We start from the raw sequence: 14,602 nt of genomic DNA, 5'->3' as shown, positions 1-14,602 counted from the left end.
TAGGGATGGGTAAAAATTTGGTAACAATTTTATGCTTTCATGGCTCACGTTTTGAAAATTGGAAGTAAAGGAGAAGCTGAAATTTGTTTATGATTTTAATTGTGTCAGGAAATTTTGTGCAAGTTTTAAAAGATACAGGACCAGAAAAAATGTAAGATGGCGTTTGGTTGTTTTTTGATTGGGAAAGTTTTCTTAAAGTAACGCAATGGCATCTGACAATGTCACTCCGCCTTCTTATAAAACTAAAAGGGCTAGATTTTCAGTATAGGCAGTTTTGGGGCGCTAACCTTAGCGCCCGCCCGAAGTTAGCGCCCGCCCCAAAGTAGCGCCCCGTTGCCGGGAATTCAGTGGCTTCGCCCTAAGAGGTTGGTGGAGCGCTAAAAGAGGCGTTCCACTACTATCTTTAGGCGCTAAGCCGGCGGTCCAGAGGGATAGCGCCCAGGCGGGGCGCAGCGCGGGTGCGGTCATTTTTGGACTGACAGCAGACCCCGTGGCGCCGACCAGCTCTTAAAGGGGGAAGGGACGAATTGGTCTGCTGCCACGCCCTGCACACTGCAGCCTTGCAAAGAGGCCTCAACACTGCTGCTCAGCCCCAGGGAGTCATGGCAACGCCAGAGAAGGCCCGTCAGCGTGCCCTGCGCTTCTCAGAGGGTGATCTGGACATAATGGTCACAGCTCTGGAGGTGAGGCGCAAGATCTTGTTCCCAGAGAGTGGGAGGAATCCAACCCACCACGACTACACCAAAGCCTGGAAGCAGATCGCCCAGAGGGTGACGTTCACCGGCGATGCCCCCAGGACCCACAAACAATGTCGTAAAAAATACAACGACCTGACCAGGATTGTCAAGGTGAGTAGCCTTTCCAGTCTCCTCCTCATTCTTGCATGTACACCTGACATGATGGGCAAAGGGAGCTGAAAGTCCTATTGGCCAGCCCTCAGCCAGCAGCATTGGGACAGTCATGAGCATCAAATGGCCATTCGGCACTCTACACTTTGGCCAAGCTATTCCACCATGGGAGGCTGTGCACACTACATCAGGGCTTCACACTGGCCAAGCTATTCCACCATGGGAGGCAGTGCACACTACATCAGGGCTTCACTCTGGCCAAGCTATTCCACCATGGGAGGCAGTGCACACTACATCAGGGCTCCACTCTGGCCAAGCTATTCCACCATGGGAGGCAGTGCACACTACATCAGGGCTTCACTCTGGCCAAGCTATTCCACCATGGGAGGCAGTGCACACTACATCAGGGCTTCACTCTGGCCAAGCTATTCCACCATGGGAGGCAGTGCACACTACATCAGGGCTTCACTCTGGCCAAGCTATTCCACCATGGGAGGCAGTGCACACTACATCAGGGCTTCACTCTGGCCAAGCTATTCCACCATGGGAGGCAGTGCACACTACATCAGGGCTTCACTCTGGCCAAGCTATTCCACCATGGGAGGCAGTGCACACTACATCAAGGCTACACTGCACACTTACAGCCCGTCCTTTCTCTTGCAGGCTAAAGTAGCCTTTAATCGCCAGGCCCGTGCCAGGGGTGGCCGCGCCAAGCTGCAGAAGCTCACTCGGCTGGAGGAGCGCGTGTGTGCTCATGGGAGCCCGTGTGATCGTCCCCACAGCGTGCGGAGTATCTGACCCTCCACTGCCCGGCAATGGTAAGGACCTCGCCTTTTGGCCCTCTCGCGTCGCACTGGCCCATCCGAGCTACCTCCTTTGCCACTGTCCCACCAATGCGCTGAATGCCACCAGTCCTAACTCCCTCGCTGACGCCGTCTCCTCACTCTGAAGCTACTCTTGTGCATTCCTGCTTTCAGCTGGTGATGACCAGGACCCTGAAGCTGCCAGTGACAGCACCTCCGAGCAGGAGGAGGAGGAGGAGCAAGCCGGACCATCGGGGGAACAGTCACGTCCCGCAGGAGAGGAGGAAATGCTTGACACCTCCTCACTGGACGAGTGCCTGGAGGAACTGTCGCAGGGCAATGCAGCTTCTGGGACCAGTGGCGTCCAGCCACCCAGGAGCCGTGCGCGTGGCCCGCGGCCTTCCCCCCAAAGGGGGGAAGGATCAGAGGGGAGTGCTGCTGATCGGCACACTCGCCGCCACCAACGTGGCAAGGGTCCCTTAGTTCGGCCCCCTCCTCCCCAGCGGGAGAGTTGCGACTCCAGTCCGGACACCTTCACCTCGGAGGAGGTGCGGAAGCTGGATAAGATGGCCGAGGATTCGGACCGGTGCCACACGGAGCTCATGAGCGTGGTGGGGCGCATGCCTGAGGCCATCGAGTCGCTGGCGACCAGTGTGCGCGAGTTCGGGGCAGCAACTGCCGCGAGTGGCCGCATGCTGACTGATGCCGTCAAGACCCTGGCGGATGTGATGCGCGCGCACACCAGGACCACAGGGGCACTCACTGCTGCCACACGCGCTGTCTCAGGCAGGCATCGCCAGGGCAGCCGCCGCGCTGGACCATCCCAGCAAGCCGCCCCTCGGCTGATTGTTGCGGATCCTGCAGTGCGGGCCCGGCCGAGTGCCACCGCGCCACAGCACCAGCCAGCGCATCCCAGACGCCAGCTGGCCCACATTGCGCCATCCGTCGCCGCCATTCCCCCACTGGGGCGTCAAGGGCAAGCGGCTGCAGCTGATGGTGGCCAGGCTCAGGTGCGCCACTCAGCAGACGGCCCCTCGAGGCCCAAACGCCGTGCAGGCCGCCCCCCAGTGGCATCTGGCGGAAGGGCATCTGAGCCACAGGCGTCTTCCCCCAGCCTCGCAGCAGCCACTGGGCAGAGCTTGCGAAGGAGCAGCAGGCCGGGCAGGGGAGGCAAAAGGCTGGGCAAGGTCTCGCCCTCGCGGGCCACTCAGTAGAGGGTGTGGCCAGCTTTCCTTTTATATGGCGGTGGCCATCTTTATTTTGCCCATGGTTGTGTTGTTGGAGGGCTTATTTTTTGCGTTAGGCCGACGTTGAGGCCCGGTTTGAAGAAAGGTGGAGTGACTCCTCCCCAGTTTGTGGGAGTGAGTCGTTTGTTGGGCTTTTTGTGGGGCCCGTTTATTGTTTTTGGGGATTCATGTGTAATAAAAAATTATCTTTATTCATGCAGTCTCCATGGTTGTTCTTCTTAGTGTTTGTTGGCTTCGCCGGCTGAGGGCTTGCGGAGCGGCTGCATTCATCTTCCCTCATGGCCCCTGGCCATTCCCTGACAGGGGGCTTAGAAGTACCGTGTAATAAGGTGGCGTCGTGCGGCCCTTGGCCCTGGTCGCTCCCTCCTGGGAACGTACTCCTGCTCCTCCTCCTCCTCCTCATACTCCTCCTGCTCCTCCTCCTGAGGTGCTGGTCCAACGTCAGGTGGCAGTGCCTGAGTCCTGCGGATAGCCAGGTTGTGTAGCATGCAGCAAACCACCACAAATTGGGAGACCCAGTCCGGCGAATACTGGAGAGCTCCTCCGGAGCGATCAAGGCAGCGGAACCACTGCTTGAGGGCCCCAATAGTTAGCTCGATGATGTTGCGGGTGGTTTGATGGCTCTCGTTGCAGGCCTCTTCAGCAGCGGTCCTGGGCGCGCGGAGCGGGGTCATGAGCCAGGTGCACAAAGGATAGCCTTTGTCCCCGAGTAGCCATCCTCTTGGGGGAGGCTGTGCCTGGAACATGTCATGCACAGTACTCTGCCGCAGGATAAAGGCATCGTGGCTGCTGCCTGGGAAGCTGGCATTGACTGCCATGATGCGCTGCTTGTGGTCACATACCAGCTGCACATTCAGAGAATGGTAGCCCTTCCTGTTGCGATACTGCTCGCCATGCTCCAGAGGGGCCCGCAAAACCACATGCGTACAGTCAATGGCGCCCTGCACCAAGGGGAATTCCCCGAGTCTGGAAAATCCCAATGCGCGCTGATGCTGGCTCTCCAGGGCCATGGGGAAGGAGATGAATTGGCTTCTCCTTCTGAACAGTGCTTCGGTCACCTGGCGGATGCAGCGATGTGCGCCGTACTGGGAGATGTTTGCTATGTCCCCAGCAGCGTATTGGAAGGAGCCGGTGGCATAGAAGTTCAATGCCACCGTCACCTTCACTTCCACCGACAGAGACGTCCTGCACCTGAGCTTTGGCCGCAGATCTCGGCGAAGCAGGTGGCAGATCTCTGCAATCACCTCCTTTCGGAATCGGAGCCTTTTAACACATCGCGCAGCACTCATGTTTAGGTAGGAGCGCTGCTGGCGGTATAGCCTGACTGGGTAAGGCCTACATGGCCGACGCCTGTAGCCCCCTCTGCCTCTAGCCAGGGCTGCCCCTCTCACAATGCGTCTGCGAGCCCTACGGACATGGAGCTGCAGCTCCGCGTTGGCACCCCATGCAACCCCCATCAAATCCTGGCAAACACTCAAATTTCCAAAAGGCCACTTGCAGCGCTCTGGCCTGAGTCCAAAAATACCTGAGCTCTTGCTGCTTGAAACCAGTTAGCTATCCTCCTTGTTGTGTCTCCAGAAATGCGTTGCACAAGAGTGTTTTCTGAAAAAAGGCTGGCCTTTATACTGGAGAGCACTTCCCCTTTAATTTGCGCCCCCCGGGGCCCGCACTGGTTGTGTTGCGTTCCTTTTTCCAAACGCTCCGGCCGCCAGCCGCACAATGGGGCGGTCCGACTGAAGTTTGGAATCGGGGCGCACAAAGGGCGTTGCACGAGGATGTGACGTCATTTTCTGCGCGCGCATCCGGGCGGGCGCTAAACTTTGCGCCGGCGCTAACGGGCAACTTAATTTGGGGTGGGGCGCAAACTGCGCTGCGCACGGGCGCTACACGCATAGCGCCCGAAAATCACTTCTCTTAAGGCGCTAACTGCTGGCGCTATCAACTGAAAATCTAGCCCAAAGAGTCATTATCCCTTTCCGCTGACAGTAGTTTTTTTAATTCACCAAACAACTTTTGTATGGCTGTATGTAAATTTATATGTTTAATAATAAAATAATTAATTTAATTTCTGAATTTAAGCGCATATTTCCCCACTGTGACGGAAGGAAATTATGAATTGACAAATTAACCACATGGGCTCTTAAGGAGACCCACAATGGATTCCCTGTTTTCTTATAAACAGGGGACGATGGTTTCCTGGACCTCATGGAAGTTGATGGCATTGGAAGAGATCCACAAGTTTTAAGAATTTAAGACCTTACCTTCATCAAATGTCACAGCATGGTGACAATTTGAACTAAAGGCCTTGCCTTTCAAAGACTCGGCCTTAACCCACTCAGGGTCATTTGTTACCTTCTGAGATGGAGTACTAGAGAGGGGGAGATATGAATGTTACTCCAAAGTAATTGTAAGCATTTCTGTCTCTAAACCTCCAAGGTTGGTAACACTACCAAACTTGAGCATCACTTGTTTCAGAAATTGGAATTAATAAAGTAAATTGATATGAGTTGCTGTTTCAAGCACTGAAGACAGGAACACTTACCTGAAGTTTAAGGTGATAAAGATATCAACCTGGTATTAATGTACATTCTTGTGAAAGTCAGGAAAGTGTAGTTAAGAATAGTAAATTGATAGCTTTCTCTTGGAGATGTTTTTGTCATTGCTTATACCAAACAATAAGAAAACTGCATTTGATAGCTTGGCCACTACCTGAGACATCGGGATCATGCAGGGGGAGATGAGCAAAGATCTCCAGACATCCCACAATCTTTTGATAAGATCACCTGAAAGCCCAACAATGGCTTGTACCAGATGTCATGTGTGGCATGATATTGGGATACCGATGTGTGCGTGCAGATGTGACTTGTTACATGTGAAGCAAGTAGCATGCAACTTGCATGGTGTATTTGCACTGAAGAACAGCTCTCAGACATGCTTAGTTATTAACAACAGCACATCATAAAATGGTTAATGTGGCTCAGGAGAGTGAAACAACTTTTTAAATCATCAAGACACTGACACATACTCCGTAGAGAAACTGACTTTGAAATAATCAGGATAGAGTTAAACACACTGATAGGGATTAAAATTAAAAGTAAAGAGAATGCTGGTCAAGTTAGGATTTCCTTACTTGCAAAGGTCTCCATTAACTGCTGAACAAAGAAAACTTGTAGGGAGGCTAAGAAGAAAGATAAGGTAGGCCTAGGCTTTGTCTCTATCTGGACAAGGGGCCCTGGTTGTATACAAATCAGCTACAAGCTGAAGGTAAGAGACAAAGAGGTTCCAGAACAAAACATGGATCCAAGTAAGAAGTGACATCCATGAAGAAGCAGGGGACCTCAAAAAGGTTAGGTTTGGACACCCAATCCCACCTCAACCATTTAGTCTCGAACCAGTGATAAACCAAGGTACTGCCTCTCAAAAGCATAATTTTGGTGGTATTGGGGAAAGAACCTGAAGGAGGGCTCCCTGGGAAGATTGGCAGTCCCGTATGCGGGAGACCAGGAAGATTCCCCGGATTACATGCAATGGGTCATACCCTGATCCAAACACTAAATTGGCCACGGATGTGGCAGCAGCATATAGAAAGGGGAAGAGATGACATTTAGAAAATTAAGGCCTTACTGGAGCTGTCATGTGTAGCCTGTATGCGGCATTTGTGATGAATGTGGTAGAGAAGGGACTGGACAACATAAAGGGTAATCAAATCCCTTCATTTATTCATGAAAAACAACTGAGAACAATGGTTCCAAGGAACCACAGATGTAAACTATAATATGATGCACCAGATGGGAATGGCATTGTTGGCCCCCCGAGATGAGGGTGGGGATGAGGATATCAAGCTGGTGGTACTGGCACTACTCTAGTTAGCAAAGAATGGGAGGCAACCTTGGAAAGTGTACCTGGCAGTCAGGACTGTGAACTAAATATACCAGGTTATAAGGTCTACAGGAAAGATAGGGAAAATGGTAGAGGGGGAGAAGTAGCCTTAGTGATTAAGGATGAAATCACTTCAATGAAAAGAGAGGATATAACGAGAGGTAAGCAGGCAGTGGAGACTTTATGGGTAGAATTAAGAAATAGGAAAGGATTTAAGACTTTAGTGAGAGTTGTGTATAGGCCCCCTGGTAGTAGCTGTGAAGTGCTAGATTGTATAAATGCAAAGATTAGACAAGCGTGTAGTAAAGGCAGAGTGGTTTTAATGGGGGATTTTAACTTTCAGATAGAATGGGATAAGCAGACTAGCACCTGTCAGAAAGGTAGTGAATTTCTTGAGTGTGTCCGGGATAGTTTTCTACAACAATATATCCTTTGGCAACAAGGGGACAAACCACATTAGATTTAGTAAAGAGTAATGAGCCAGATTTAGTTAACAGCCTAGCTGTGCATGAACATTTATCCAATAGTGATCATAATATGATCAAGTTCAACGTAGCATTTGAAAGGAAGAAAATCGAAACAGCTACTAAGAATTTAGATTTGGGTAAGGCCGACTTCAATGGAATGAGACAGAGACTTTTCACAGTAAACTGGGCAAATCTGTTCATGGGTAGAACAACAGAAGATCAGTGAGGGATGTTCAAAAAAGAATTCAAGGTTAAACAGAACCAGTTTATACCCCTGAGGGGCAAGAGCTGTACTTGCCAAAAAATCAGCCATGGATGACTAAAGAGGTGAGGGACAGCATAAAAGTAAAAGAAAAAGCATACAAAAATACAAAAAATAGCACAGATCCTGGTGAATGAGAAAGATACAAAGAACAGCAATAAGTCACAAAACAGATAGTAAGATCTACAAAAAGGGAGTATGAAAAGAAACTTGCAAGGGATATCAAAATCAACACAAAGAATTTTTACATTTATATTAGGAAAAAGAGGGTAGTCAGGAGCAATGTTGGCCCCTTAAAAACTGAAAGCATATTGTCAATGATAATAAGGAAATGGCAGACTTGTTGAATAATTACTTTGCGTCAGTATTTACAGTCGAGGAAGAGGATAGCATGCCAGAAATCCCAAGGAAACTAATATTGAATCAGGGACAGGGACTCAATAAAATTAACAGAAGTAAAATAACAGTAATGAAGAAAATAATGGCACTAAAGAGTGACACATCCCCAGGACCAGATGGTTTCCATCCCAGGGATTTAAAGGGAGTGGGTGAGCACATTGCAGATGCCCTAACTATAATCTTCCAAAATTCTCTCGATTCAGGAACTGTTCCTTTAGATTGGAAAATTGCTCATGTCACTCCACTATTTAAGAATGGGGAGAGAGGGAAACCAAGGAATTATAGACCAGTTAACCTAACATCTGTTGTTGGGAAATTGCTAGTCTATAATTAAGGATAGGATGAATGAACACCTCGAAAATTTTCAGTTGATCAGAGAGAGCCAGATCAAAGGTAGGTCATGCCTGACAAACCTGATTGAATGTTTTGAGGAGGTGACTAAAGTAGTGGACAGGGGAATGTCGATGGATGTTATTTATATGGACTTCCAGAAAGCATTTGATAAAGCCCCACATAAGAGACTGTTATCTAAGGTAAAAGCCCACGGAATTGAGGGCAAATTATTGACGTGGTTAGCAGGAGACAGACAGTAGGGATAATAGGTAGGTACTTAAATTGGCAGGATGTGACACTGGTGCCTCGCAGGGATCTGTATTGGGGCCTCAACTATTCACAATATTTATTAATGACTTAGATGATGGCATTGAAAGTCATATATCCAAATTTGCCGATGACTCAAAGATAGACGGCATTGTAGATGAAAGCATAAAATTACAAAAGGGATATTGATAGATTAAGTGAATGGGCAAAACTGTGGCAAATGGATTTCAATGTAAGCAAATTTGATGGCATCCACTAAAATGGAGAGAACAGGATACTTTCTAAATGGTGAAAAGCTAAAAACAGTGGAGGTCCAAAGAGACTTTGGGGTCCAGGTCCATAGATCATTAAAATGTCATGAACAGGTACAGAAAATAATCAAAAAGGCTAATGGAATGCTGGCCTTCATATCTAGAGGACTAGAATACAAGGGGGAGAAGTTATGCTGCAGCAACACAAAACCCTGGTTAGACCACACCTGGAGTACTGCGAGCAGTTCTGGGCACCAGGCCTTAGGAAGGATATATTGGCCTTGGAGGGAGTGCAGCGTAGGTTTACCAGAATGATACTGGACTTCAAGGGTTAAATTACGAGGAGCGATTACACAAATTAGGGTTATATGCCCTAGAATTTAAAAGGTTAAGTGGTGATCTAATCGAAGTTTTCAAGATACTAAGAGGAACAGATAGGGTAGATAGAGAGAAACTATTTCTGGTGGTTGGGGATTCGAGAACAAGGGGGCATAGTCCAAAAATTAGAGCCAGAACTTTCAGGAGTGAAATTAGGAAACACTTCTACATACAAAGGGTGTTGGAAGTTTGGAACTCTCTTACGCAAACGGCAATTGATGCTAGATTAATTGTTAATTTTAAATCTGAGATTGATAGCTTTTTGTTAACCAAAGGGGGATATTAAGGGATATGGGCCAAAGGCAGGTATATGGAGTTAGGTCGCAGATCAGCCATGATCACATTGAATAGCGGAGCAGGCTCGAGGGGCTCAATGGCCTACTCCTGTTCCTATGCTTCTATGTTCCTCTGGCATGGGCCCGATACATAAACAATATCTATATATATAAAACAGTATGGCCTAGAAATTCAGTATAGCCAGTTTTGGGGCGGTAAAGTCGGGCGGGCGCTAAAGTTAGCGCCCGGCGCAAAGTCGAGGGCACTTCGCCGATATTCAGTAGCTTCGCCCTAAGAGGTTGCTTGAGCGCTAAAACTGGCGATGCACGCCTATCTTTAGGCGCTAAGCCGGCGGTGCTGAGGGATAGCGCCAAGGCCGGGCGCAGCGCAGGTGCGGTCATTTCTTGATTGACAGCAGACACCGTGGCGCCGGCCAGCTCTTAAAGGGGGAAGGGTCGACTTGGTCTGCTGCAACGGCCTGCACACTGCAGCCTTCCAGCTAGGCCTGAACACTGCTGGTGATCAGAAGGAGCCATGGCAACGATACAGAAGGCCCGTGAGCGTGCCCTGCGCTTCTCAGCCCATGACTTGAAGGTGATGGTGAGGGCCTTGGAGAAGAGACAGCACATCTTGTTCCCGGACACTGGCAGGAAGCCTCCCACCAGCGTCTATAGGAAAGCCTGGAGGGAGGTCGCCCGCTGGGTGTCGGCCACCGGCGATGCCCCCAGGGACAATGTCCAATGCCGGAAGAAGTTTAATGACCTGACCAGGATTGTCAGGGTGAGTACCCTTTCCAGTCTCCTCCTCATCCTTGCATGTACACCTGACATGATGGGCAAAGGGACCTGAAAGCCCTAATGGCCAGCACTCAGCCAGCAGCTATGCGACAGTCATGAACATCAATTGCACATTCTGCACTTTACACCATGGGAGGCAGTGCACACCACATCAGGGATACACACTGGCCAAGCTATTCCACCATGGGAGGCAGCGCACACCACATCAGGGCTACACACTGGCCAAGCTATTCCACCATGGGAGGCAGCGCACACCACATCAGGGCTACACACACCGGCCAAGCTATTCCACCATGGGAGGCAGCGCACACCACATCAGGGCTACACACTGGCCAAGCTATTCCACCATGGGAGGCAGTGCACACCACATCAGGGCTACACACCGTACTTACAGGCCGTCCTTTCTCTTGCAGGCAAAACTTGCCAACAACCGAAGGCACCAGGAGGAGACCGGGGGAGGCCGCCCCCAGATCCAGGAGCTCACTCCCCTGGAGGAGTGCGTGAGTCGCCTCATGGGAGCCCGGGTGATTGGGCCCGTCGCCTGTGGAGATGCCGACCCTCTTCTGGGCCGCAATGGTATGGACATCACCTTTTGGACCTCTCTCGTCGCACTTGCGCATCCGATCTACCTCCTTTGCCACTGTCCAACCAATGCGCTGAATGCCACCAGTCATGCCTCCCTCGCTGACGCCCTCTCCTCACTCTAAAGCTACTCTTGTGCCTTCCTGCTTTCAGCTGGTGACGAGGAGCTCCCTGAAGCTGCCAGTGACAGCCCCTCCGAGGAGGAGGAGGAGGAGGAACAGGAAGGCGGACCATCAGGGCAGCACTCAGGTCCGGCTGCAGATGCCGAAGTAGTGGACACGTCTTCCCTGGAGGAGAGCCTGGAGGAAGTGTCGGAGGGGAGTGGAGCTGCTGGGACCAGTGGCGTCCAGCAACCCAGGAGGGCTGCGGTTGGTCCGCGGCCTTCCCCCCAGAGGGGGGAAGGATCGGAGGGGAGTGCAGTTGCTGGGCCCAGTCGCCACCGGCAACGTGGCAAGGGTCGGGCAGCTCTGCCCCCTGCTCCCCAGCGGGCGAGTCCGGACTCCAGTCCGGCCACGGTCAACTCAGAGGAGGCGCGCCACCTCGATCAAATGGCCCAGGATTTGGATCGCCGGCACACCGAGCTGATGGGGGTAGTGGCACGGATGCCTGAGGCGATCGAGTCCCTGGCTAGTAGTGTGCGCGAGTTTGGGGCCTCACATGCCGCGAGTGGCCGGCTGATCAGTGATGCCGTCCAGACAGTGGCTGCTCTGTTGCGGTCGCAGACCAGGGCAACAGGGGCACTCACTGCTGCCACACGCGCTGCGTCAGCCAGGCATCGCCTGGACACCCGCCGCGCTGCAGCAGCACAGCGGGCTGCCCTTCGGCAGATTGGTGCGCATGCTGCAGTGCGGGCCCGGGCGAGTGCCAGAGTGCCACACCACCAGCCAGCGCCTACCATCCGCCAGATTGCACACATTCCTCCAGCCGTCACTGCCACTCCCCCAGTGGCGCCTCAACAGCAAGCGGCTGCGAATGATGTTGGCCAGGCACAGCTGCGCCAATCACCAGCCGGCCCCTCGAGGGCCAAACCCCGTCTAGGCCGCCCCCCAAGGGCATCTGCCGGAAGGACATCTGACCCTCAGAAGCCTTCCCCCAGCCTCGCAGCAGCCACTGGGCAGAGCTTGCGGAGGAGCAGCAGGCCGGGCAGGGGCCCCAAAAGGCTCGACAAGGTCTCGCCCTCGCGGCCCAATAAGTAGACGGTGTGGCCAAGTGTTATTTTATATGGCGATGCCTATGTTTCCTTTGGGGATGGTTGTTTTGTTTCTGGGGATGTTTTTTGGGTTAAGGCCGAGGATGAAGGCCATTTTTGTCCAAATGTTCAGTTATTCCTCCCCAGGTTGTGGGAGTGAATCATTTGATGTACTGTTTTTTGGGGCCGTTGAATGTTTCTGGGTTTCATGTGGGAAGGGGTTTCATTGGTCTAAAATAAAGATTTCTCTTTATTCAGAGAGTGTCCATGCTTGTTGCTGTAAGTGTTTGTTGCCTTCGCCGGCTGAGGGCTTGCAGAGCGGCTGCGTTCATGTTCCTTCATGGCCACAAGGCATTCCCTGACAGGGGGCTTAGAAGTGACGTTCAATAAGCCGCCGACGGACGGCCCTTGGACCTTCTCGCTCCCTCCTGGGATGGTACTCCTCCTCCTCCTGCTCCTCCTCCTCATGCTCCTCCTCCTGAGGTGGTGGTCCAACGTGAGGTGGCAGTGCCCGAGTCCTGCGGAGAGCCAGGTTGTGCAGCATGCAGCAAACAACGACGAATTGGGACACTCGGTCCGGGGAATACTGCAGAGATCCACCGGAACGATCCAGGCAGCGGAACCGCTGCTTGAGGACGCCAATTGTTTGCTCGATTATGTTCCTGCTCGCTTGATGGCTCTCGTTGTATGCCTCTTCAGCAGGGGTCCTGGGCGCGCGGAGCGGGGTCATGAGCCAGGTACACAAAGGATAGCCTTTGTCCCCGAGAAGCCATCCTCTTGGGGGGGGCTGTGCCTCGAACATGTCACGCACAGTTGTCTGCCGCAGGATAAAGGCATCGTGGCTGCTGCCTGGAAAGCGGGCATTGACAGCTAGGATGCACTGCTTGTGGTCACACACCAGCTGCACATTGAGGGAATGGTAGCCCTTCCGGTAGCGGTAATCCTCGGCATGCTCCACAGGTGCCCGCAAAGCCACATGCGTACAGTCAATGGCGCCCTGCACCAAGGGGAAGGCCGCGAATCTTGCAAATCCCAGTGCACGCTGATGCTGCCTCTCCAGGGCCATGGGGAAGGAGATGAATTGGCGTCTCCTTCTGAAAAGGGCATTGGTCACCTGGCGGATGCAGCAATGCACGGCGAACTGGGATATGTTAGCAATGTCCCCAGCAGCGGATTGGAAGGAGCCGGTGGCATAGAAGTTCAAGGCCACCGTCACCTTCGCCTCCACCGACAGAGACGTCCTGCTCCTGAGCTTTGGACGCAGATCTCTGCGAAGCAGATGGCAGATCTCTCCAACCACCTCCTTTTGGAATCTCAGCCTTTTTACACATCGCGCGCCACTCATGTTGAGGTAGGAGCGCTGCTGGTGGTATGCCCTGACTGGGTAAGGCCTATGTTGCCGACGCCTGTTGCCCCCTCTGCGTCTAGCCAGGGCTGCCCCTCTCACACCGCGTCTGCGAGCCCTACGGACATGACACTGAAACTCAGCATTGGCACCCCATGCAGCCCCCATAATATGCTGCCAAACAGTCAAATATCCAAGAGGCCACTTGCAACACTCTGGCCTGAAGCCAAAAATACCTGAGCTAGTGTTGGCCCAAACCAGAAAGCTGTCTTCCTTGGTCTCTCTCCAGAAATCCGTTGCACAAGAGTGTTTGCTGCAAAATGGCTGCCCATTATAGTGCAGGGTAAGTGCCCTTTAATTTACGCTCCCCGGGGCCCGCGTCGGCTCTGTTGCGTTCCACTAAACAAGCGTTCGGGCCGCCGGCCGCACAATGGGGCGGTCCCACTGAAGTTCTGGATCGGGGCGCGCAAAGGGCGTTGCACGAGGATATGACGGCATTTTCTGCGTGCGCAGGTGAGTGCGCGCTAAGACTTTGCGCCGGCGCTAAATGTCTACTTAATTTGGGGCGAGGCGCAGATCACGCTGTGCCCGGACGCTACATGCATAGCGCCCGAAATTCACTTCTCTTAAGGCGCTAACGGCTGGCGCAACCAACTGAATTTCTAGGCCTATGTCTCTCTGTCTGTCTTTCTGTCACTCTGTCCGGCTATACAATCAAAAGTTATAGAGCGTACCTACACATATGTTGTATCAAAAGAAAGCTCATCATTAGAGGACTCTTGTAGGCATATTTACTTTTTGGTCGGACAAAAATTGTTCCGACGGTATCCAAAAAACGTTCAAAATTCCGTTCATTATCCGCTCATTAGCATCAAGTGACGTGAAGGTTGACCAATCGTACAGTCGAGCGACCTGACGGTCGACCAATCGCTGCATCACGGGGGCGGATTCATTGCGTGTGCGGGCGGGCCATCCTACAGTCGAGTGACAGGACGATTGACCAATCCTACAGTTCAGTGACCTGACGGTTGACCAATCGGTGCATGTGTGGGAGGGCCTTATCATTCTGAACCGAGGTGAGTGGCCGCCATCTTGATTCCAAACTGTTAATTTCTTTTTCCCACTTTCTGCGTGTTTCTTTTCAAATCTACATTTCCAGCAAAAAAAAAGTTGCTTTTGAAACACAAATTGTTTTTTAAAAAAGTTAATTAATTTGTAAATCTTTTCTCTAACATCTAGAATTTTCCTACCTTTCACCGTTTTTCCAGGCCTGTAAGCC

This window comes from Somniosus microcephalus, chromosome 14 (genome assembly GCF_052327205.1).
Source record: "Somniosus microcephalus isolate GS21.2 chromosome 14, FLI_Smic_1.0, whole genome shotgun sequence".
NCBI lineage: Eukaryota > Metazoa > Chordata > Chondrichthyes > Squaliformes > Somniosidae > Somniosus > Somniosus microcephalus.
Note: the sequence above shows the minus strand (reverse complement) of the source record.